This window comes from Ailuropoda melanoleuca, chromosome 3 (assembly GCF_002007445.2).
Source record: "Ailuropoda melanoleuca isolate Jingjing chromosome 3, ASM200744v2, whole genome shotgun sequence".
NCBI classification, from domain to species: domain Eukaryota; kingdom Metazoa; phylum Chordata; class Mammalia; order Carnivora; family Ursidae; genus Ailuropoda; species Ailuropoda melanoleuca.
The window spans coordinates 70407585-70432508 of record NC_048220.1 but is presented as its reverse complement, the minus strand read 5'-3'; the positions used below and the strand labels follow the sequence as shown (position 1 = coordinate 70432508).

The 24924-nt window shown below is 37.4% G+C and overlaps 2 long non-coding RNA genes across 3 annotated transcripts in view; one reads left to right on the top strand and one right to left on the bottom strand.

The window, feature by feature from the left end:
* LOC109489700 overlaps window positions 1-24924 on the top strand; it is a 220235-nt gene that overhangs the window by 20643 nt on the left and 174668 nt on the right. The gene's annotated exons all lie outside the window — the stretch shown is intronic.
* Window positions 1-24924, bottom strand: part of LOC117801540 — a 234376-nt gene that overhangs the window by 139994 nt on the left and 69458 nt on the right. For both annotated transcript variants that reach the window (XR_004624163.1, XR_004624164.1), the window contains exon 2: window positions 23144-23240. This is a non-coding gene — a long non-coding RNA (uncharacterized LOC117801540). The remainder of the gene's footprint in view (window positions 1-23143; window positions 23241-24924) is intronic.

Here is a 24924-nt window from a genome sequence, read left to right as displayed (position 1 = left end):
AAAGATACTCACTGAACTTGAGAAAAGAGTGGAGGACCTCAGTGACACCCTCAACAAAGAGACAGAAAGCAAAAAAGGACCAATCAGAGATGAAAAACTCAATAACTGAAATTAAAAATATACTAGATGAAATAAATAGTATATATAGGAAGCAAAAGACAGATGAGTGACCTGGAGGACAGGTTATTGGAAAGCAATAGAGCTGAGCAGTGTAGAGAAAAAAAAATACAAGGTGAAAGCAGACTTAGGGAACTTAGTGACACCATCAAGTGCACTAACATTCACAGCATATAAATTCATATTATAGAGATTCCAGAAACAGAAGAAAGAGAGAAGGGGGCAGAAAATTGATTTAAAAAAATAATAGCTGAAAACTTTCTGAATCTGGGGAAGGAAACAGGAATCCAGATCCAAAAGGCCCAGAGAGCCCCCAACAAAATCAACCCAAGGAGATCCACACCATGACGCATGGTAATTAAAATGGCAAAGAGTAGTGATAAAGAGAGAATTTTAAAAGTAGCAAAAGAAAAGAAAACAGTTACACACAAGGTCAACTCCATAAAGCTATCAGCTGACTTTTCAGCAGAAACTTTGCAGGGCAAAAGAGGGTGGCATGATATATTCAAAGTGCTGGAAAAAAAACCCTTCAGCCAAGAATACTCCATCCAGCAAGACTATCATTCAAAATAGGAGATGAAGACAAACAAAAGTTAAAGGAATTCATGACCACTAAACCAGCCCTACAGAAATGTTAAAGGGTTTTTTTGGCAGGAAAGAAAAGATCATAAACAGGAGTAAGAAAAGTAGGAAGTGCAAAAACAGTACATTTAAGTATATTTATTAAAATCAGTCAAGGGATCCACAGAATAAAAGGATGTAAAGTATGATACCATATACCCAAACTGGCAGGGAGTGGGGAGAGGAGTAAGGAATGTGTTCAAAAATGAGCAACCATCAACTTTAATATAGGCTGCTATATGCATGAGATGTTATATACAAACCTAATGAGAACCACAAATCAAAAACCAGTAATAGATAGACAAAAAATAAGGAGAAAGGAATCCAAGTATATCACTAAAGAGAGCTAGCAAACCATGACAGAAGAGAGCAAGAGAAGAAAGGAAAAGAGAACCACAAAAACAACCATAAAATAAGTAACAAAGTGGCAATAAGTACATACCTATCAATAATTACTTCCAATATAAATGGACTAAATGCTCCAGTCTAAAGATGTAGGATGACAGAATGGATAAAAAATCAAGAGCCATCTATATGTTGCCTACAAGAGACATACTTCAGACATAAAGACATATGCAGATTGAAAGTGAGGGGATGGAAAGCATTTATCATACACATGGAAGTGAAAAGAAAGCTGGGGTAGCAATATTTAGATGGGACAAAATAGATTGTAAAACAAAGACTCTAACAAGAGAGCAAGAAGGACACTACGTAATCATAAAGGGGATAATCCAATAATTGTTACAGATATAACAATTATAGATATGAATGAACCCAACACGGGAGCACCCCAATACATAAAGCAGTTAATAGCAAACATAAAGGAAGTAATTGTTAGTAATGCAATAATAGTAGGGGACTTTGATACTCCACTTACATCAATGGATAGATCATCCAAACAGATAATCAACAAGAAAACAGCGGCTTTGAATGGCACATTGGACCAGATGGATCTAACAGAGATAATCAGAGCATTCTACCCTAAAACAGCAGAATACACTTTCTTTTCAAATGCACATGGAACATTCTCTGGAATAGATCACATATTCGGCCACAAAACAAATTCTCAACAAATTCAAAAAGATCAAAGTCATACCATGCATCTTTTCTGACCACCTGCTATGAAACTAGAAATGAACCATAAGAAAAAATCTGGAGAGAGCATAAATACAAAGAGGTTAAACAACATGCTACTAAATAATGAATGGGTCAACCAAGAAGTCAAAGAAGAAATAAAAAAATACATGGAGACAAATGAAAGTGAAAACACAAGGGTCCAAAATCTTTGGGATGCAGCAAAAGTGGCTCTAAGAAGGAGTTTATAGCAATACAGGCCTACATCAAGAAGCAAGAAAAATCTCAAATACACAACCTAACCTTACACCTAAAGGAGCCAGAAAAAGAAGAACAAACAAAACCCAAAACCAGTAAAAAGAAGGATATAATAAGACTAGAACAGAAATAAATGAAACAGAAACTTAAAAAAAAACCCCAATAGAACAGATCAGTGAAACCAGGAGCTGGTTCTTTGAAAAGATAAAAAAGTTGATAAACCTCTAGCCAGACTCATAAAGAGAGAGAGAGAGAGAGAGGACTCAAATAAACAAAATCAGAAAGCAGAGAAATAAAAACTGATACACAGAAATACAAAGGATTATAAGAAAATATTGTGAAAAATTATATGCCAACAAATTGGACAACCTAGAAGAAATAATAAATTCCAAGAAACACATGACTCCTCAAAACTGCATCAGGAAGAAATAGAAAATTTCAACAGACCAATTACCATCAATGAAATTGAATCAGTAATCAAAAAGCTCCCAAAAAACAAAAGTCCAGGGCCAGAGGGCCTCATGGGTAAATTCTACCAAACATTTACAGAAGAGTTAATACCTATTCTTCTCAAACTACTCCAAGAAATAGAAGAGGAAGGAAAACTTCCAAATTCATTTTATGAGGCCAGCACTACCCTGATGCCAAAACCAGATAAAGATGCCACCAAAAAAGAACTACAGGCCAACATCTCTGATGAACATAGATACAAAAATCCTCAATAAAATATCAGGAAATAAATTAGGAAATAAATCCTGGATTTATTCTGAGGATGCAAGTTTGGTTCAATATTTGCAAATAAACCAATGTGATACATCGTATCAGTAAGAGAAAGGATAAAAGCCATATGATCATTTCAACAGTGCAGAAAAAATATTTGACAAAGTACAACATCCATTCATGATAAAAACCCTCAACAAAGTAGGTTTAGAGGGAATACACCTGAACATAATAAAGGCCTTAAATGAAAAACTCACAGCAAACATCATCCTCAATGGGGAAAAACTACAGCTTTTCTCCTAAGATCAGGAATAAGACAAGGGTGTGCACTGTCATCACTTTTATTCCACATAGTACTGGAAGTCCTAGCCACAGCAATCAGAAAAGAAAATGGAATAAAAGGCATCCAGGGTGCCTGGGTGGCTCAGTTGGTTAACTGTCCCACTCTTGATTTCAGCTCAGGTCATGATCCCAGGATTGTGAGATCAAGCCCTGAAACAGGCTCCACGCTCAGAGGGGGAGCATGCTTGAGATTCTCTCTCCCTCTCCCTCTACCCTTCCCCACCAGGTACCCCCCGCAAAATAAATAAATCTTAAAAAAAAAGAAATAAAAGGCATCCAAATTGGTGGGGAAGAAATAAAACTTTCACTATTTGCAGATGTTATGATACTATATATAGAAAACCCTAAAGACTCCTCCAAAAAACCGCTAGCACTGATAAATGAATTCAGTAAGCTCACAGATACGAAATAAATATACAGAAATATGTTGCATTTCTATACATTAATAACCAAGTAGCAGAATGGGAAATAAAGAAAATAATCCTGATTGCAAGTACACCAAAAAAANAACCAAAAAAAAAAAAAAAAAAAAAGATACCTAGGAATAACCTTAACTGAGGAGGTGAAAGACCTGTACTCCGAAAAATATAAAACACTGATGAAAGGAATTGAAGATCACGAACAAATGGGAAGATATTCCATGCTCATGGATTGGAAGAACAAATTTTGTTAAAATGCCCATACTACCCAAAGCTGTCTACAGATTTAATGCAATCCTTATAAAAATACCACAGCATTTTTCACAGAACTAGAGCAAATAACCCTGTAATTTGTATGGAACCACAAAAGACCCCAAATAGCCAAAGCAATCCTGAAAAAGAAGAACAAAACTGGAGGTATCACAATCCCAGATTTCAAGATATCCTACAAAGCCATAGCAATCAAAACAGTATGGCACTGGCACAAAAATAGACACATAAATCAGTGGAATAGAATACAGAGCCCAGAAATAAAACCATGCTTGTATGGTCAATTAATCTTCAACAAATCAAGAAAGAATATCCAATGGGAAAAAGACAGTCTCTTCGACAAATGGTGTTGGGAAAACTGGACAGCAACATGCAAAAGAAAGAAACTCTACCACTTTCTTACACCATACACAAAAATGAGCTCAAAATGGAATAAGGAACTAAATATGAGCCCCGAAACCATAAAAATCCTAGAAAAGAACCTAGTAACTTCTTTGACATTGGTCATAGCGACTTTTTCCCAGATACATCTCTTGAGGCAAGGGAAACAAAAGCAAATAAACTATTGGGACTACATCAAAATAAAAAGTTTCTGCACTGCAAAGGAAATAATAAAACTGACAGGCAACCTATGGAATGGGAGAAGATATTTGCAAATGACATATCTGATAAAGGGTTAGTATCCAAAATATATAAGGAACTTATAAAACTCAACACCCACAAAACAAATAATACAATTAAAAAAGGCGCAGAAGACATCAACAGACATTTCTGCGAAGAAGACATCCAGATGGCCAACAGACACATGAAAAGATGCCCAACATCACTCATCATCAGGGAAATGCAAATGAAAAGTACAGTGAAATATTATCTCACACCTGTCAGAATGGCTAAAATCAAAAACACAAGAAACAATATGTGTTGACAACGATATGGAGAAAATGGACTTCTCATGAACTATTGGTGGGGATGAAAACTGGTGCAGTCACTCTGGAAAACAGTATGGAGGATTTGAAGAAAAAAAATAGAACTGTTCTATGATCCAGGAATTATGCTACTATTTACCCAAAGAATATGAAAGCACTAATTCAAAGAGATACATGCACCCCTATGTTTATAGCAGCATTATTTATAATAGCCAAATTATGGAAGCAGCCCAAGTGTCTATCAATAGATGAATGAATAAGAAGGGTGGTGTATGTATATATATATGTATATGTATATACACATACATACATATATACATATATATATACTATATATAATGGTATATATAATATATATAATGGTGTGTATCTATCTATCCATGTGTATATGTATAATGGGATATTACTCAGCCATGAAAAAAAGAATGATATCTTGTCATTTGCAACAACATGGATGGATCTAGATAGTATAATACTAAGTGCAATAAGTCAGTCAGAGAAAGACAAATACCATATGGTTTCACTCATACGTAAAATTTAAGAAACAAAACAAATGAACAAAGAAAAAAAAGACACAAACAAGCAAAGAAAAAACCAGGCTGTTAACTATAGAGAACAGAAGGTTACCAGAGGGGAGGTGGGCAGGGAGGTGGGTGAAATAGGGCAAAGGGATTAAGAGTCCAGTTACCATGATGAACACCGAGTAATGTACTGAATTGTGGAATCACTCTATTGTATACCTAAAACTAATATAACACTGTATATTAACTACACTGGAATTACAATTTTTTAAAAAGGAACTTGATGGATTTGATAGCAGATTTGAAGAATAGAAGACAAGATAGGTAACTAGGAGACAGATTATTAGAAAATAGATAAGCCAACTCTAAGAGAAAACTGGACTAAAGTACATTAAAAAGGAGCACTAGATCCACCTGGACCACAGTGGAAAGTTCTGAAAGACATACATTTGGAGTACCACAAGAAGGAGGAAAGAGACAGCAACAATATTAAAAGAGAGAATGGCAAAGTTGATGAAAAGTTAAATCCATAGATTCAAGGTTCATGAAGCCCAAACAGGATAAAAAAATAAAACAAACAAAAGAACAAAAGGAAACTAGACACACGGTGATAAAAGCGCTGAAAACCAAAGAGAAGAAAAAAAAAAGCAGCCTAAGGAAAAGACATCAGATCTTCAAAAGGGCAACAATAACAAGACAAACAGGAGATCCGGGAGAAATAGCTTTAAAATGCTTAGAGTAAAAAGCCAAACAAACACAATTTCCAACCTAGAATCCTATTCCTGAGAAAATATCAAAACATTTTTTTTTTTAGAAAATAAGCTTGAGAGAATTAGTCATTAGTGGCCTGTCTTAAAAGAAATGTTAACAGACATTCTTTAAGCAGAAATAAAATGATTTTGGACAGAAACATGGAAATGGAAGAAGCACAGGAAAGAATGAATAGATGGATAAATAGAATCGAATATTGATTGCTCAAAATGATAATAATAATGTCTTTGGTATTTGAAAAATACATACAATTAAAATGCATGAGAGTAATAATAGAAAAGACGGGAGGAGTAAATGTAAAGTGGTTAAGATATTAGGATTCTCAGGAAAGCAGAGAAAAAAATTGTAATAACTTCAAATCAGTCAATGAAGCATGACATATTTTAGCCTATAAACATCCAAAGAATTTAAAAATAGTGCATAATTGACTTAATATGGAGAAAATGTAAAAAGCTAAATATTTGATTAATCCAAAAAGGGGCAAGAAAAGAGAAGACTAAGGTATATAAAAAAGTTGGATTAAATGGACAAAGTAAGATGGTAGATCTAAACATAACCATGCAGTAATGTCATTACGAGAAAATGGACTCAATGCTCCAAGTAGGAGACTAAGATTATCAGACTAGTTAAAGAAACAATGGGATTTAACTCTATGCTTTTTATAATAAACCATAAGTATAAGGAGAGAACTGTTTAAAAATAGAACAAAGGAAATAGATGTACTTTGTAATCAGCAACAAAAAAATAGTGTACCTGTACTAATATAAGACTAAGTAAGCATTAATAAAAATGCATTTGTAGAGATCAAGTGGGACATTGACAGAAAGGGTAAAAAATACAGAAAGGTCCTAAATCTTGTTTTAAAAGAGATTTTATTTACTTATAAGAGAGAGAGCAAAAACAAGTGAGAGGGAGAGTCACAGGGAGATCCAGACCCCCTACTGAGCAGGGAGCTCCATGTGGGCCTCTCCCAGGCTCCTGGGATCACAACCTGAGCTGAAGGCAGATGCTTAACCGGCCTAGCCACCCAGGTGCCCCAAAGCCCTAAATCTTTAGGTACTCAATATTATAGCTTCAACATAATAAAACACACATTTACAGAACTAAAGAAAGAAATTAAAAAATCCACAATTAGCCTTGGGGACCGAAGAAACTCTCTAAATATATAATAATATACTCCAAAACAAAATCCATTAAGATTTTGATCTGAAGAGCCAGTGAACACAACGGTCTTTTTTTTTTTTTTTTTTAAAGANATTTATTTATTTGACAGAGATAGAGACAGCCAGCGAGAGAGGGAACACAAGCAGGGGGAGTGGGAGAGGAAGAAGCAGGCTCATAGCGGAGGAGCCTGATGTGGGGCTCGATCCCATAACGCCAGGATCACGCCCTGAGCCGAAGGCAGACGCTCAACCGCTGTGCCACCCAGGCGCCCCCACAATGGTCTTTTTGACATACATAGAAGACTACACCTAATAAGACCAGAATAAAAATACCTTTAGTGAAAATACAATATTTACAAAAATTGACCGTGTGATGAGTCATAAAGCAAATTTCTAAAGACTGAAATAAATAGGAGTATGTATTTTTACCTCAGTGGAATTTACCTAGAAATCAGTAACAAAAAATCATCTAGAAAATCACTCACTGCTTGAAATTTAAGCCACAGACTTCTAAATAAAGCACAAGGCAAAAAAAAAAAGTAATGATGAAAATTAGGAAATTTTTCAAAGTAAATGATAAGGAAGGATGCAACATTTCATAACAAATGATAATTCCATGAAAGAACACTCATGACTCTCTCAAGCATTATGTTGAGCAAAAGAAGCCAGACACACACAAAAGAACACCATGTGATTTCATTTACATAAAGATAAAAGTTCATAAACAGGCTAAACTCATACTGATGTTAGAATTCAGAATGACTCTTTCCTGGGGTGGGGGAGTAGGGTATTTGGAGGCATTGCTAGGGAGGCTGCTAGAAGACTGGTAATGTTCTATTTCTTGATACAGGCACTGGGTATATTCATTTTGTGAAAATTCAAGTTATACATTTAGAATTGGTTCACTTTTAAAATGCATATTTTTCTTCAATTAAAAGCTTGGGGTTTTTCTGTGTGTGTGTGTGTGTGTGTGTGTGTGTGCGTGTGTGTTAAAGCACATTCAACTTCAAGGTGAATGTAGTCTCGTTGAGGTCATTCTTGTATTTAAGAGTCAACAATGCTTTGGGTTAAGTTCGAAGTGAAGGAGCTAAAAAATGCCACAGCCAGCAGAAGATGAGGCCTTGAATGTAACAGGTAATTGTTCAATTCTTTGCCTAAATGGAGACATGTAACTGTAAGTCTTCCCCTGAAAAGAGTTATACTATCTATATTTTATACTGATTATCTCTAAAATAGCCCTGCATTGTCAAATGGGAGAACAGATGCAAGTATACATATTGGATTACCGTGATTTTAACTGAGACACAAGGTTGAGGAACTCTTTTTCCTTCTTAAACAAATATTTAAAAATGCTTCCCCCTACACTAGGGGGAGGTTTAGACAACTGATGGGAGAAATTGTTATTGTATCTGATTTAAGAATTACTGATCACATAAAATTGACCATACAGGAGATTATGTTGTTATACTTCTACCAAAATTTAAGAATCAACTCTTATTTGAGATGAACACTATGCTTTTAAACTGCTTAGGCTGAATAATCATGCCCATATCCATTTGGTGACACCAAGTAGTGACCTGGGTCACTAATATAGATGGGATCAGGTAATCATTCCTTCTCTAGTAAAGATGGCTATTTTACTTGCTATTCTCTTGCCTGTGTTAAACAAATACAAGTTTATTCATTCATTCATTCATTCATTCATTCATCCATCCACCCATCCATCCACCCAACCATTCTGATGTCTATTATGTGTCTTGCTGTGTTTGGTGCTGGAGATATAATAAAGAATAGGAAAGACACAGCACTAATCCTCACAAAAGTTATAATCCAGCCTGACAGAGGCACAAGAAATTTATAATATACATTGAGAAATATGGATTTTGTTTATCAGACAGATATACTCAAACCCTCAGCTTTGTGTCCTCCCTTATAGGTGAAGAATGTTGGGCTCTCTGCTGTCAAATATAATATTTGTGAGTTTATAATCAAAACTATGAATTCCTTTACTATAAAGAGAGTAATAGGATTTCTGGAGAGACTCCTAGTATATAGTGGACATGGGTTATTGGCCATCAAGTAGCTTTTAAGTAGTCAATTGCTTTTTATAAAACTGTATTTTTATCTTATCATAGTTTTATATGAGCATAGTTTCAAGGTGAATAGTTCTGTACAGCTTATTATAAAAACTATTCCCCCACCTCCTTTCTCCTGTCCCATTCCATCATTCCTGCTGTCCTTGGACAACCATTTTAATTTATTAAGCTGTTTATTATTTTTCTCTTAGTTATTATTATTATATTTTGTATCTTTGTTTATAGGATTCAAAATTGCAGGTACATTTGAAGCTCCAGTATATTCCTTTCCAAACTCATTCTTCTCCCTCCCTCCCCAGAATCAACTACCACGTGTTTTATGTGTATTGTTCTTTTGTAAATGTTTATGATTTTGCTCTATGTCTACACATCCCATAAAGAATATATACTATGGTTTTATAAGAGTGTAATATTATTTGTTGTAACACTGCAATATTGTAAGATTGCCTATTATAGAATTTTTCCAGCTTTATCTAGGTAAAATTGACATGTAACATTGTGTAAGTTTAAGGGGTACAATGTGTTGCCTTGATAAACTTATATATTGCAAAACGAATTACCACCATAGCCTTACCTAACAATTCTATCATGTCACATTGCCATTTCCTTTTTGTGCTGAAAAGATTTAACATTTACACCCTTGGCAACTTGCAAGTATATAATACAGTATTTTAGCTATAATCACCATGTTGTACAATGGATCCCCAGAGCATACTTATCTTATACCTGGAAGTGTGTACCCTTTGACTAACATCTTCCACATTTCTCCCACCTGTCCCCCCCACCAGCCCCTGGTAACCACCAATCTATTCTCTGTTGCTGTGAGTTTGGCTTTTTGGATTCCACTTATGAGTGATACCACACCGTATCTGTCTTTCTCAGTTTGGCTTATTTCCCTTAGTGTAGTGCCCTCAGGGTTCATCTAAGTTGATGCAAATGGTAGGATGTCCTTCTTTCTCGTGTTTGAATAGTATACATGCCATATCTTCTTTATTTGTTCATCCACTGATGGACCCAGGCTGTTCCCATAGCTAGCTAGGCTTTTGTGAATGCCACAATGAACATGGCAGTACAGATCACTCTTTGAGATCCTGTTTTCATTTCTTTTGGATATATAATCTGAAGTGGGATTGCTGGACATATGGTAGTTCTATTCTTATTTTTTTGAAAAAGCTCTATACTGTTTTCCATAGTGGCCGCATCAATTTATATTTCCGCCAACAGTGCACAAGGGTTCCCTTTTCTCCACATCCTTGCCAAGGTGTATTATCTCTTGACTCTTAAATGTTAGCCATTCTAACAGCTGTGAGGTGATATCTTGCTGTGGTTTCAATTTGCATTTCACTGATGAGCAGTGACGTTGACGACCCTTTCATGTACCTATTGGGCACCTGTATGTCTTCTTTAGAAAAATGTTTATTGAGTTCCTCTGCCAATTTTTTAATTAAATTGTTTGGTTTTTTGCGATTGAGTTGTATTGAGTTCTTCATATATATTGGATATTAACCTCTTATCAGATACATGATTTGCAAAAATTTTCTCCCATTCTGTAGTTTGTTGATAGTTTCCTTTGCTGTGCAGAAACTTTTTGGTTTGATGTAGTCCCACTTATTTTTGCTATCATTGCCTTTGCTTTTGGTGTCATTAACTGTGCGAAAATAAGTAAAAACCTGGATTTCAAATGCTTCTTTCATTACATTTGCCTTTGTGGAAGAAAACTTCATTTGTCAATTATTTGGACAAACTTGAATAAATCAGTTTTTCCAATACGGCCACCCTATATATTTGACCACTGATAATGCAAAGCCAATCATTGCTCAAAATGGTTATCATAATTTATGCTGGGTTATGCTGCCAGACATGTTCCACTAAGATTCTAAAAAGGAAGGAGCCTGGAAACAATTTCAGAATAGACTATATATTATGAATGTCATTAATAACGGTAAGAATGCAAAACAAATTGAGTTGTGAAGACACAGTTCTTTCCTTTTATGGTCAACGTGTGAAACTTTGCGGTGCTGCACGGGATTAACAGGAAGCCTGTTACTGCACACATTAAAAATAAGAAAGCTCTTCCTGCTGGCGCATAAGCACCTGCAAGGGTACGGCAAAGGCTTCATGTTGTTGATCAGGGGGAGGCCCTCTCTTCACAGAACAGCTGCCTGACATGCAGCCCAGCCCAAACTGTGCCTCCCTTGTGGTTTGAAAAAGATGATGCCTGCACTGAATGGACAGGCACACAATGATGGGAGTTTTGGCTTGTAGCTGCTCTGGCTGAGTGACAGATCTTCACTGGTGGCAACCGGACAGACACAACCTTCTCTGTATCACAAACTCCAAAAACTGTGTTTGAGACGCATAGGTTGACATTCTGCTTAGTTTTTATTTGTTTCCATGGAAAACATGACACTTGAGGTCGTTCTGTTTTTATTGACCCAACTGAGATTTTCCATCCTGCTATCCTCTTTCTCCTCCCTTTTTCCTCCCAAGGATAAATTTAAACAAAATTTCTCAGTGATTTATATTGCTCCGTGGTCTCCAGTACTGCTTTACAGAGATATTTTTATATACGCAAAGTTTTTTTTCTTCACTGTCTCCAGATGATAAATTGACTCTCATGGAACTGAGAATATTTAATTTAATGTCCAGAAAGTTCTAGTCAAGTTGAGACAACTTCATGGATAAGAGTTTCAAAATCTATCTTTTAATCTAGTACAGTGAGCTCATTTTTGAAGAAGCATTTAAGGAGTGGAAGGCTTTACTTATCATATTAATTCTACTCATAATTTCTGATTTCTGATTTCTATTTTAAAAATATGGAGAATGTCATTTATTGAAATACATACAATATAAGGTTTTGTTTGTTTCTGTTTTGTTTTAGAACAAACTTGTAGCCTTTTTTCTCAAGCTTCTAATAACTGGTAGAATTCATAAACAGCATCTCTACCAATCTCTAAAGCTTAAGTTACATGTATCTGACTCTAGAGTGGTTAGAGAAAATACAGAGCATCCAGTTAAATTTGAATTTCAGATAAACAATCATTATTTTTTAGTGTAAGCATTCCCAAGGATTATATTTTTATTTGTGAAATCTGTCAACCCTATTCTGTGATGCTGTTTTTAACAAAAGATAGTTTGGGTGTCAGTGGCTCAAATATTATTAACCACAGCTTCAAAATGAGGTTTCATGGGGGTGTGTGATAAAACCTATTTAGTTTGCTTTTGAGACACACGAAAAGCTGCAGTTATTTATGTGTCTCAAGAGAAACCTTAAAACTTTGGTTTGTCTTGCACTTTACTGCGTCAAATCTACATTTTCTTCGGCACCCTGCGCTAGTGGTTTATGGGGCCATCATAAAGAAAAATAGGCAAGCCTGCTGATAGGCAATCCGGTGCAAGATCCATTTCTTCAATAAATGTGTATATATATAGCTTCTCGGTTTATGAAATCAGCTCCTCTGTTAACGTGCTTCTCTTCCACATATTAATGATGAAGATTCATAATGGTTAAGGAACAGCTGTTGTTGTTATTAAGAAGATACTCTAGTACACACGTCCTGGAACCAATGGATCTGGGTTTTAATCCCAGTTCTAACATATTTTAACCGCATGGCTTTGGAGGAGTTGCTTAACCTCACTATGCCTCTGTTCCCACCTGTTAAATGAAGGTAAAAATGGTACCCACCTCACAGGTATCTACCTCACGGGATTTAATATGCGAATGTATCCACATGCTCATAGACCCGTGTGCAACACACAGCTGATGCTATGTAAGCATTTGTTGTTGATATTTCTTTGTTTGCTGTCTATGTGCTGTTAATGTGTCAGGGGTTTTATACATATTACTAAATTTAATCCTCAGAACAATCATCTGAAGTTAATTTTATTAATGTATTTGATAGCGTTATGTACTTTGCCTTGCTAATAGAGACAGAACTCAAGCCCAGTGCTTTTAATCAGCCTGTTTTCCTATAGCATGTTGATCACACACGCATAAACGCACGTGCACACACACACACACACGCACACGCACACGCACACACTGTCCCAGGATGTGAGGGGCTTTTTGTAGGGCATGTTCTACTCGTCACCTAACTAAATCTATATAATGAATTCCACTTAATAGGTAATATGTTCACTAATTCTGCTGCCTTTTTCCTCCTTTTGTCAAGGCAAGATTTATGAAACCCCGAGGTCCTGCAACCCATCTTTTTGTGGGCTGTTGCTTTTGGTTGTTGTCTTTATCAAGTAATCACATTTGCAATTGTGTTACTTGGCAAGTGCTGAGACTTCTCTTGATTATGAACTATCCCTAATGGTTCTTGACATTTGACTGGGGCTCCCTTTGGCTACATGCCAATTTACTTTTTCATCCATGGGTACGCATTCACAAGCATGAATGCAAATATGCATATGCATGTATATGTTAAACTTATTGTTCAATTTGGTAAGAGACTGCTTACAAATTTTCTGGTGATACAGATTTCAAGAAAACAGCAAAAGAGGATTGCACATTCACATGTTGGATGGTGAAGTGATGACGAATACAGAGAAAACATTTGGGGGAATTCAGCAAACAGAGATAGCTAGGGGTGTTGCCTACCAGTCAAATGAAAATAAAGGAAGTAATTGAAACTGCGCAAATCCATCGAAACCTTGTTTTAGAGCGATGTTTCAGTCAAAGAAACACACTGCAAAAGCACGTAGATTGGAAAATAGAACGATCCTTTAAAAAAACTTGAGTTTATCAAAATACTATGAGGAAAACATTTGATCCTTAGAGGTATTTCTTGAAGAATCATTTGTTCTTAGCTCTGCTAGTAACCTCTTCTAGATGTTTTTGTTGTTTCTCTCTCCTTCATAACAACAGGATTCTCTCCTCCTTGCTCTGGATAAAAATTCCCCTTCCAACCTTCTCCCTGGCCCTTCAAATCTCCTCCTCCCTCTTTTCTGCAGCCACTGTGCTTTTGTCACCCCCTGCCCCAGCTTCTAGATTATGCATCACACGCGGTAGTCTCTGTCATATCCAGTCCCCAGTGCACAGAAGGGGGTGAGAAACTGTGAAGGCAAAATGAGGGCCTTCTCGAAGAAGGGGAGGGAAGAAAGGCCAGGAACATTCAAACACTAATTCTTATTTTCCTTTTCTTTTCCTTTTTTGTGCTGCTACACTTTAAATACTTTGAAGACACATACAAGGCAAAATTATTTCAAGCATCATTGCAGAATGAAGTAAATGCAATTTATATTTACTCGCCCTCCTAGTGCACCCAAGGATAAGCTCTTATGACACCGATCCTTTTTCTTAGTCTCTCTTTCTCTGTCTCCCCTTCCCTCTCAGTTCTCTCTCTTTCTCTCTCTCTCTCACAGACACACAGACACATAGACATACACACAGAGACACACAGGCACACACATGAACCCAGTTCTCTTCTGCTTACATTTGAAGCTAACCAATGTACCAATTTATTTTGCAATGTTGATCACAGGCAAATGATCCCTAACCAGTTCTAATCCTTCATTTGTAGGAATGTTGTTGTCTGAAAAATAGCATCAAATTACCACAAAATAACAGAGATGTGATAAGAAGGTAAATATGGGATTTATAATGATGCATTTTTTGTAGTTTAATATTTAGTGATGGTTTTTTAAAAAAAAAAAGATGTGCCATACAATCAAGAATTAGGTTTCTATACTCTTACTGTAAACAGAAGTTTGGCACTAGTAATGTAAACAAACATTTAATGTTTGTAATGTGGGAAGCAAGAAAAGCAAGTGGACAAATTTTGATGGGCAAAGAAAGTTATAAAATATTAATATTAACAAGAATAACTATCATTTATTGAGTACTGACTTTCTGCTACAAACTGGGAAAAGTTTTCAACATACATTATCTAATTTAACCCTTAGATCAATACTGATAGAGGTATTGGCATCCCACTTCTATAGGGAGGATCTGAGGTTTATATGGATTAAATGTCTATCATCTATCAAATGGTGTGTAAATTGCAGAGCTGGGATTCAAATTCATCTCTACCTAAGCTATTGTTGTGCTTTAAACTTTATGGTGAGTGTGTGTGTAAGTGCATGTGTGTTTGTGTGTGTAATATATGTATACATATTTATGTCTACACAAATACACATAGCAATTGCCCCCATGGGCAGTTTGCAATTTCAGATAGGGAGACAATGCCTAGGAGGTGAGGACAGCTTTCCGTGAGGGGATGGGATAGATGGTCATAGTGCAGCTTGTCACATCAGTGTGTTTGGAGGCTGGAGGATTACAGAGTAAAGGGAGGGCACCTTCACAGTGGGTTCCGTCACGGGTAGCAGTTCACTACTCTCTTCGCTATCCTTTCCCGGAGGCCTTCTCTCACAGCTTAATCTGCTTCTTTACAGTGAGTGTATTATTTTCTTTTCACTGATTCATACCTGAGTTCTTTGGTTTTCCCCTCTTGGCATCTGCCTTCAGTGTTGAGTGTCCTCATTCACTACTGTGTCTGCCCATCAGCGGATGGTGGTAAAACAGAAGGATACATGCAGGGAAGTGAACACTGTTTCACAGCTGGTCTTGTAGGAGGGTCTGTGCAGAGTATCACAGAATTCCCAGGCACTGAGCACTGCTCCCTGTGGTTTATGGGCGGCCTAAGAGACCCTCATTCCCAAAAGAATGGAATAGGGAACCAGGCTGGTCATGCTTTAACACAAACCTTGTCTAACACCATTTGGTACTATGAGTAGTGTCTGATTTTCATTAGTCTCGGGCGCCTCTTATATGAACATCAAATAACAAAATGCGTCCTGAAACTTCTGACATGAGGATAGGATAGGACTATAATTCTATATTATACGTTCTCTTCAGTTAGAGGTATGTCCAGGGGCCAAAGCACTGCATAGAAAGTCAGGCACATTGGTTTAGGTTTCTAGCTTGGCATTCTAATGATGGTATTGTGGAATCGCTTCTGGTTTTGACTTCCCACTGACAATAGGAAAGCATCAGCATCACGGCATCCCACATTTGCCGGGTACCCAGAGTCATATACAGGATGCAATGGGTTTCACAGCATTTAGACATGGTCACCAGTCTTCCAAACGTACTGTTTAGTGGGGAGACAAGCAGATCACTAGAGAGTCGGAACCCTAAATAGCTACGTTAGCAGTTCCCGTTCGTTGTAAGCCTGTGACATGCGAGAGGACAGGATGACCTACACTGTTGCCACAAACTTTATTCCATGAAATGGGGCCTCTTTCACCTTGTAGTAGAGGGCTTTCCTGGAGTCTGGAAGGTATACTAATGATGACGCAAAACATGTTTGTTGTTTTCAATAATGCTTGAAAATGTTGTGTTTAAACATGGAACAGCCAATATAACAAGTATCAATTCTTGGGCGCCTGGGTGGCTCAATGGGTTAAGCGTCTGCCTTTGGCTCAGGTCATGATCCTAGGGTTCTGGGATCGAGTCCTGCGTTGGGCTCCCTGCTGAGCGGGAAGTCTGCTTCTCCCTCTGCCCTTCCCCCCCTGCTCATGATCTCTCTCTCTCTCTGTCAAATAAATAAGTAAAATCTAAAAAAAAAAAAAAGATCACCACAAGTATCGTTTTCTCACTTTCTCATTTCATGGTTAGAGGCTTCAGTAGAGAAGAAAAGAAACTACACATCATTTCTACAACTCTGGGCCTTCCTTTATTTTCTCTCCAGTGTGTAGGCCAACTTGGCAGCGACAAAGTGAATTTCACAGGGAGAAATGGGAGCTCTAGAAGAAGGGCCGTCCTACCTCCCTGGGCATTAGCGCCACTTGGCCGGCTTCACACAAACAGCTCTCCATGCTCCATCCCCAGAGTTTCTGCTCCCACTGGCCCAGAGTTAAAACCCCCAGTTTGCACTTCGAACAACTTCCCAGGAGACGGTGGTGTCCTGGTGTCGCTTTTCTGGGTACTACCCTTAGAGTAACTACTACCTTTAAACACAGGAAGGAAGATAATGCGGGAAAAATGCTTTTCATGTTGGAATGTTCTCCTGCCTTCTTTCTGAAAAAAACTGAATGAAGAGGAAGGACCAAATGTACCATTTTTAAAAAGTTCATTCTTTTAAAGCAATATTAACAGTGCAGAGGAGACTTAGAAGTTTTGATGGGAAGTCATAGTCCAGAACTATTTCATTTGAAGATACCTTTTAGTGCTTGTGTTTACTTATTCAGAGGAAAATGTTTCACTTTTTTTCCTTCTTTTCCACTCATTTTTACCACACTGATGTGTTTTAGGGAAAATGATAGAAATGATAGACATTATCACATTCTACCTCCTAAATACTAAAGTACAGTGTGTATGTATAAAACCATAAAAACATTTGCCTATATAACCAAAATTATTACACCTGAAAAAGTTGACAATAATTACTTAGTATCATCTAATACTTATTCCACATTCAAATTTTTTAATATTATCCCCAAAATGTGCTTTTCAGCTGATTTGTTCATACTAGGATCTAATCTAGGATAAATATTTAGGGGTTGTGTCATTCAGAATTTTTTTAGTTAAAAAAAATAGAAGCACCTTGGTGGCTCAGTTGGTTAAGGATCTGACTCTTGATTTCAAGTCAGGTTGTGATCTCACGGTTGTGAGACTGAGCCCTTGTTGGGCTCCATGCAGAGCATGAAGCCTGCTTAAGATTCTCTCTCTCCATCTCCCTCTGCCCCTCCCCTGGCCTCCCCTCCCTCTATCCCTCTCTAAAAAGAAAAAAAAATTAATTAAAAATAAATAAATAAAATAAATTTTTTTAGTTTAGAAGATTTCTTTGTTTCATGACACTGACTTGACAAAAACAGAGGATCATTTATCCCGTAGAACATCTCATTCTTCTGGATTTGTCTTGCATTCCTGTGGAAAGGCTTAATTAAATCACAGTAAATATTTTGGTAGGAGTACTCCATACTGCATTACATTGGGGAACACAGATTTTGGTTTCCCACCATTTGCATTGCTTTGACTGCATATGTTGATGACTTCCTAATTATCCACTATAATTTTGTATTTTCTCCTCGTTACCGGAAAGTAATCTGTATGCTGTTACTTTAGTACTACAGGGACGTCTGATCCCTCTATACGTTTTTCCTTACAGTTTTAATACCACGTGATAATTCTTGCCAAAATCAATAATTTCATTAAGGTTTACAAAGTGGTACTTTATTAATTCTATCACTCCTTCTACATATATTAGCTGGCATTCTTTTAAAATTTGAGCTTTTGCTTGCAACCAAAGCTATTTGGTCACTTAAGATGTATTCTCCACTGGAAGCTTAATCTTGCCCATAATTCACCAATTTTCAAAGTATGTCACTGGTTTAATTGAATGTCTCAAACATTGACAAGTCAGATAGTCAAGCTTTCTCTAGAAAGCATCATTAAAAACACATTGATTTTCATAGATGAATTGTGGCTCAGTTGTCTACCATTATTCTGAAAATGTATTTACATGACAGGAGTTAGCTGTCAGGAAGCAGTGAGCTGAAGACCAAAAGGACAATTTATTATGACAGGAAACAGGTGACCACTCTGTCAAGAAAACTCAAGGCGTCCGATTTTCTTGTTCGCCGTTTCTGAGTAAAGCATTCAAGGAAGACGCACCCAACCAGTAAAGTACTGACAAGCGAGAAAATACATACCATTTGCTTTGAGAGGCATTCGTTTCTACATGGCTTAATAAAGCCAATCTAGATCAGGGAAGAGCGGCCACTAATTCTTACTAGTAGAAATAGTATAAGAAAGCGTTAAAAAGGATGCAATTTTTGCATCGTTTGAGCCTATTTTGGGAACGGTGAGGGTGGAAGAAATGCAGTTCTTTATTGTGTTTATAGCCATGCTGAGTTTGCAAAAGGAAAACAGACTAAAGTCATTAGATGAATATAGCTATGTACTCAAATGTAAACACAAGGAGAATGATTTATATGGAGGTCTTCAGCATTTTTTCTATCTCCTAGAATTTATTTCAAAACAAAACAAAACAACCAAAACCAAAAAAAGCCCAGGATTGCAGAATTAGAAACCATCTCCTGTTACCTCATCTTAAGGTAAAAAGAAGTACCAAGTTATTTTGGTAAGGCTGCTGGTGATAGTCATAGTCATGGGTTTTAATGAGGTAGGTCCGAGTAGTTGAACTTCTGGCAGATGTTTTAGAATCATCTCTCTTGGATGTTGTCACCCCTTCCTTTTGTACAAGTCTTGCATCTCTTTGATTTCTGTGCCCTGATTGTCTGAAGAAAGTGACCATGGGATTTGTTGATGTAAACAGTCCTCCCTCTCCCCTTCCCTCCCTTCCTGGAGAGCCAGGTATTCCCTGGAAAGTCACATAGCACACTGGTCTGGATGAGATTTCAATAGCAAATGCTTGGATCCTATGCATTCTTAGACCTTTGGCCCTGAACTCCTTCTGCTATATTGACCTTAAACCCAAGCCATGCTGATATCTTTCATTTCTTCTAATACTCTCATGTCTGTTGTCTAGTTTTAGAATGAGTTACCAGTTTTCCAGAAATATGGGCAAAAGTACGTACTATCCTGAGAATTTTCCAGGTTGAACTTTCTGAACACACAAGGTTTGTCAGTGTGGAGAGTGGACAGAAAATGGTATTGCAGAAGAACAGTAAAGATAATATTATTTCTTATTCCAGAATCATTTACTGAAGACTTACTATGTAGCATGAAGAAATCGCTCTTAAACAGTCAAATATGATATCTGTTCTCTACCAACGGTCTTATTCACAGATCACAACTATTCAAAGCAATTGAGTCTATTAAGATAGAAAAATGTTTTTGCTCTTGTAGGCAGGGTCTTCCATTTAACTTCTATCACATTCAAAGAGCAAGATCTAAAATGCTTTCAAGTCTCAGCTTATTGCGGTTATATGGGCCTTTTGAATTGTCTATCATTCACATTCTTATACTTGTTTATGTATAGCAAAGAGCTTACGATACCGCATAATTTCATAATAACATTCCAGTGATTCGTGTAGCTCCTTGCTAATTTCACTTCCTTGTGTATACTTTATCTTTCACGCAAGGTTCAAATTTGCCTTTGAGACTATTAACTTTGGTTTAAAAAGACAGGGGAAAAAGAATATAGGAGACACTTTGCACCTTTGTGCAAAAAATTCTTTGAATGCATTACATTTTGTAATTAAATTGGTAACTCCAAGAACCCTGCAGTTGTTTTAAGAAACATTTTCCCCAGGTCTATAAACATAAGAAATCAAAGTGCCATGCCTGGTAAGGCTTCTGAAGTCAATTAGCTGTGTCTCACAGCCAATGAGCTCTTCTGTTCGAGGTTTTGATGTGTGAGTTATGTCAACTTCAAAAGGAAACTTCTGTGGTGTGGGATGAAATATCATCTTAAGAATTTTAATTCTGTTTCAGTTCAGAACCAGAGGCAATCGTACTTAATATTCTCTGCATTGGCAAAGTCTTTGGATTTAGATAGCCATGACCGTTAAAAGCAAGAAAGTTTAAATGAGAGTTGGAATTGTATAGGGTTTCTTGCACAAAAGTTATACTCTTCCAGAATTCTTATTCCTTCATTAGAAAGGGAGAAAGCTTCAACATTTTCTAAACCTTGGGTAAAAAACGAGATACAGTGGAACAAGAAGGGTTTGAACTGCGTGGGCCCACTTATTCACAGATATTGTTTTTTGGATAAATACAGTACAGAGCTGTAAATGTGTTTTCTCTTGTGATTTTCTTAACATTTTCTTTCCTTAGTTTACTTTATTGTAAGACTACAGTATATAACATATAACTTACAAAATATATGTTAATCAACTCTTTACTGGTAAGGCTTCCAATCAACAGTATGCTATTGGCAGTTAAGTTTTTAGGGAGTCATGAATTATACGCAGGTTTCCAACTGTGTGAGGGGTTTATGTTCCTAACCACAATGTCGTTCAAGTGTCTACTGTATCACAAGCGAAAGCATCATTTTGCCTGATTTTATTACATCTGTTCAGAAAATTTGAGATCACTTGCAAAGTACTGGATATGAGGAGGAATTATCATTCAGGAAATCTTCCAGACAGCTCCAGAGATTACATGGGCTCTTAAAGTGTCTCCTAGGAAGGCCTGCTAACCGTACTGCATAGATAATGAAATGCAGTGACGTATGCCACAAAAGGCAATCTCACTGTCCTGGACTCCGTGCTCATGACTCTCCCTAAGGACTCATTCTGGCTCCTGACTTTCCCTATTCCCTAGGACCTGGGGCACAGTGGGATAGGATATTTATTCCTTCATTCTCTAACCTTTAGTCTGATGCCAGGGGAAGATGCTCAGTGTCCCTTATAAACAGATGGTGCTATACCCTGTATCTGCTGGAGTAGAGCTGAGATGTCCAGCTGGAGAAGGCATTATGGCCTCGGAACGTAAGCCCATCCTAAGGTGAAACAAACCTGAGAATCACAGAATTCCAGGCTTTGGAAGGTCTTTTAAGTTTAAGAATTTATCCTCTCCTCCCCCATATTAATTTCCCATGTGTGGTTGTGCAGTCAATTTGACTTCATTTAGCTCCACTATGTTTTTAAAGCCACTGTGAGAAAAATCTCTGCATCTCCCTTTAGTATCTCCCCATTGGTCTGCTTGGAAAATCAGATAATTCTTTCAGCTTTGATAGTCTGTGCTCCCATAATGCTGTGGGCCTTAGCTTAGTGGTGCCTCTCTTCAAGTGAGATGGGTTCCGTGGGACCCCATGGTTGTGGGACATAGTAATTTATTCGACAGACATTTATGGAATGTCTAGTAGGTGCCAGACACTGTTTTAGGTGCTGGACAGACAGAAGTAAACAGAAAAAAAAAAATCCCTGCTCTCACAGATCTCATATTGTTCTAGGAGAAGAGAAGACAGATGAAAGGAAGAATTTAACAAGTAAGGTCTGTTCGGTGGTAATATGTGCTGTAGAAAAAAAAAGACCAGTACGCAGGTTGCAATTTAAAACTGAGTGGTCAGGAAAGCCTCACTGAGATGGTGACTTTGAATAATAACCTGAAGGAGGCAGAGGTGAGAAAGCTCATCAAATATTTCAGAGAAGAGCATTTCAGGTAGATGAGACATCAAGTTCAAAGGCCCCCAGCCAGGGTTACTGAGGACTGGCAAGGAGGTGGGACATAACAGCAGTGGGGTTGGGTTGGGTCTTATATAGGCAACTGTAATAATAAACTTGGCTTTTATCCATACTGAGCAAGGACGTCATACCTTTGAACAGAGGAGTGATACACTTGAACTTACCTTTTCAAGGATGATTGTAGTTATTGTGTCAAATGTAGACCAGCAGGGGCCATGAGCAAAAGCTGAGAGGAAGCTAATAACATGGATGGGATGTGCGGGGGACTTAGAGCAGGCTGGCGTTAGCAGGGGTGGTGAGAACTACTCAAACCCCGAATATATTTTGAAAGTAGAGCAGATATAGTCTGCTGAAGGCTTAGATATTGGGTGTGAGAGAAAAGTGGACTCAAAGGTGGCTTCAAGTTTTTGGGCCTGAGCAACTGTAAGGGTGAAATTGTGGCTTATTGATGTGGACAGAGACCTGGATTAGAGTCTCTGTCAGTTCCTCAGAGTGTGACTTTGGGAGCACAGCTAAACCACTCAGTGCCTTCACCCCCTGTTTTCACTTATAAAACAGGATAACCTTATCTACCCTGAGGTAGATACAAGAACTAGAGATAATGTATTAAAAGCCCGTGCACAGCGCCTGATACTGGTGGGTACTCAGTAATAACTGGAACTCTCAGCATTGATGTCCCTTAGGAACAAAAGAACACATCTTGGTTTCCCTGCATGACAGGCCTTCAGATAGTTAGAGATAACTCACGTGTTTCCTCCGAGTCTTCTCAGAATGAATTCCCTCTTCGTGGGGGCTGGCTGGTTTCTATGACTCTCCTTGGTACATGTGGGCTTGAAGTACTCTCCTGGTTTATAAAAGGAATGGGAAAGAGTTAGAAAAAACTTTACGCAGTTTTCAGTAGTGGGCTAAATGGTCAGAAATCCACGTGGTAGCAGACCACACTTCCCATCTTCCACCATCCAATAACAATTGTGAATGGAGAGGCTTTATTATGGATGCACTTGACACAAATATAAGTCAGGATAATGGGAGTCACTGCTTACATGTATTTTCTTTTATCTGTAATTCTATCCCCACTATATTCAGAACCCATACATCAGAGGCATGAAGTTATTATAGCTGGAATTTTCTAGAATTGTACTGTCCAACATAGTAGCCAGTAGTTGCACGTGGGTATTGAGCACCTGAAACGTGGCTGGTCTTAACTGAGATTAAGTTTGTAAGCTTAAAATCTGAATGTGTAAAAAACATAGACCCAGATATTGAAAATGGTATGAAAAAAAGAATGTAAAATATCTCATTGATAGTTTTATATTGATTATATGTTGAAATGATAATGTTTTTTATATATCGGATTAACTAAATGTTAAAATTAATTCCACCTGTTTCTTTTTATGTTTATTTTTAATGTGGCTAGTGCCATAATGCCTCCATTTTAGTCCAACTAAACTTTAACACTTCCAAGTTACAAAATCCATTCCAGCCAGCCACAATTGCAATTATTTCTGGTTCTGAGTATGCCAGAGTGATCCTCCATGGCTGTCAGTCATGAAGAGACTGGTGGCTTTTCAAGCCTCTCAGTCCTGGGAGCTGGCTACATAGGCAAAACGTTCTAGAAAGGACAAAAACAGCAGATGAGTTCTATTTGGCTGAGAACCATGTGTTGAAAGCCAGACAGCTGGAGCAAAAGCCTGAACACTTAAGAAAACAGGGAAGACCATACAGAATCAGACTATGTCTTTGGTCTCATTCTTTCTTTTTTAATTAAAAATTAAGGGGCTGGATTAAATAGTTCTTAAAGCTGTGTCTAATGCTAATACTTTATGTTCTACCTTCTTCCTTCTGGTGCCCTCTCAAATACAGTAAAATAAATGTTAACATTCAATCAGCCATGGTGCAGATTGGCCTTCTGAAAACTTTTCACGGATATCAAGCCTCACACTCAGCATGTAGGCATGGCCCAAATTTTAAGCTCTGTTGGCAAAGCAAAGCAAGGAATTAGGTAGACCAGTATGTGGAGAAGACAAACTAGAGCTTCTCTTTGACACAGGCTGGATGCTCACAGTCAACTATAATTTCAATGCTCTTTATCCAGAAAAAAAATCTTTACTAATTTATCTAGATAATTTAATAAACTTGATGAATCTTCTAAATTACTTAGCACAATGCCTGAAATATAGTACACATCTAACAGGTGTGTTTTGTACTAGTAACAATGATAGCATTTCAATTTTTTTGTGTCTTTCCAGTGCAGTGCTACTCTATATTCCGTGAGATTGGCCAGTCTATTAGGCCCCTCAAAATGCACAGCAGCACTGACTTAACTTGTTAATAAACTAGAACTTCACACCTGCTCCCAGCAGTCCCCAAGAGGCCCTATGAAGTAGAAACAGAGCTGAAATGGCCCAGGGATTGCTGGCTGAGTTTTAAATCCTCAGCATTCATGTTGGTCACACATATATTCACACTGCCAAATGAAATATATCTTTGTGCGAGAGCAAAGAGGTTGGGGTAAGCTGGTAGCTTGG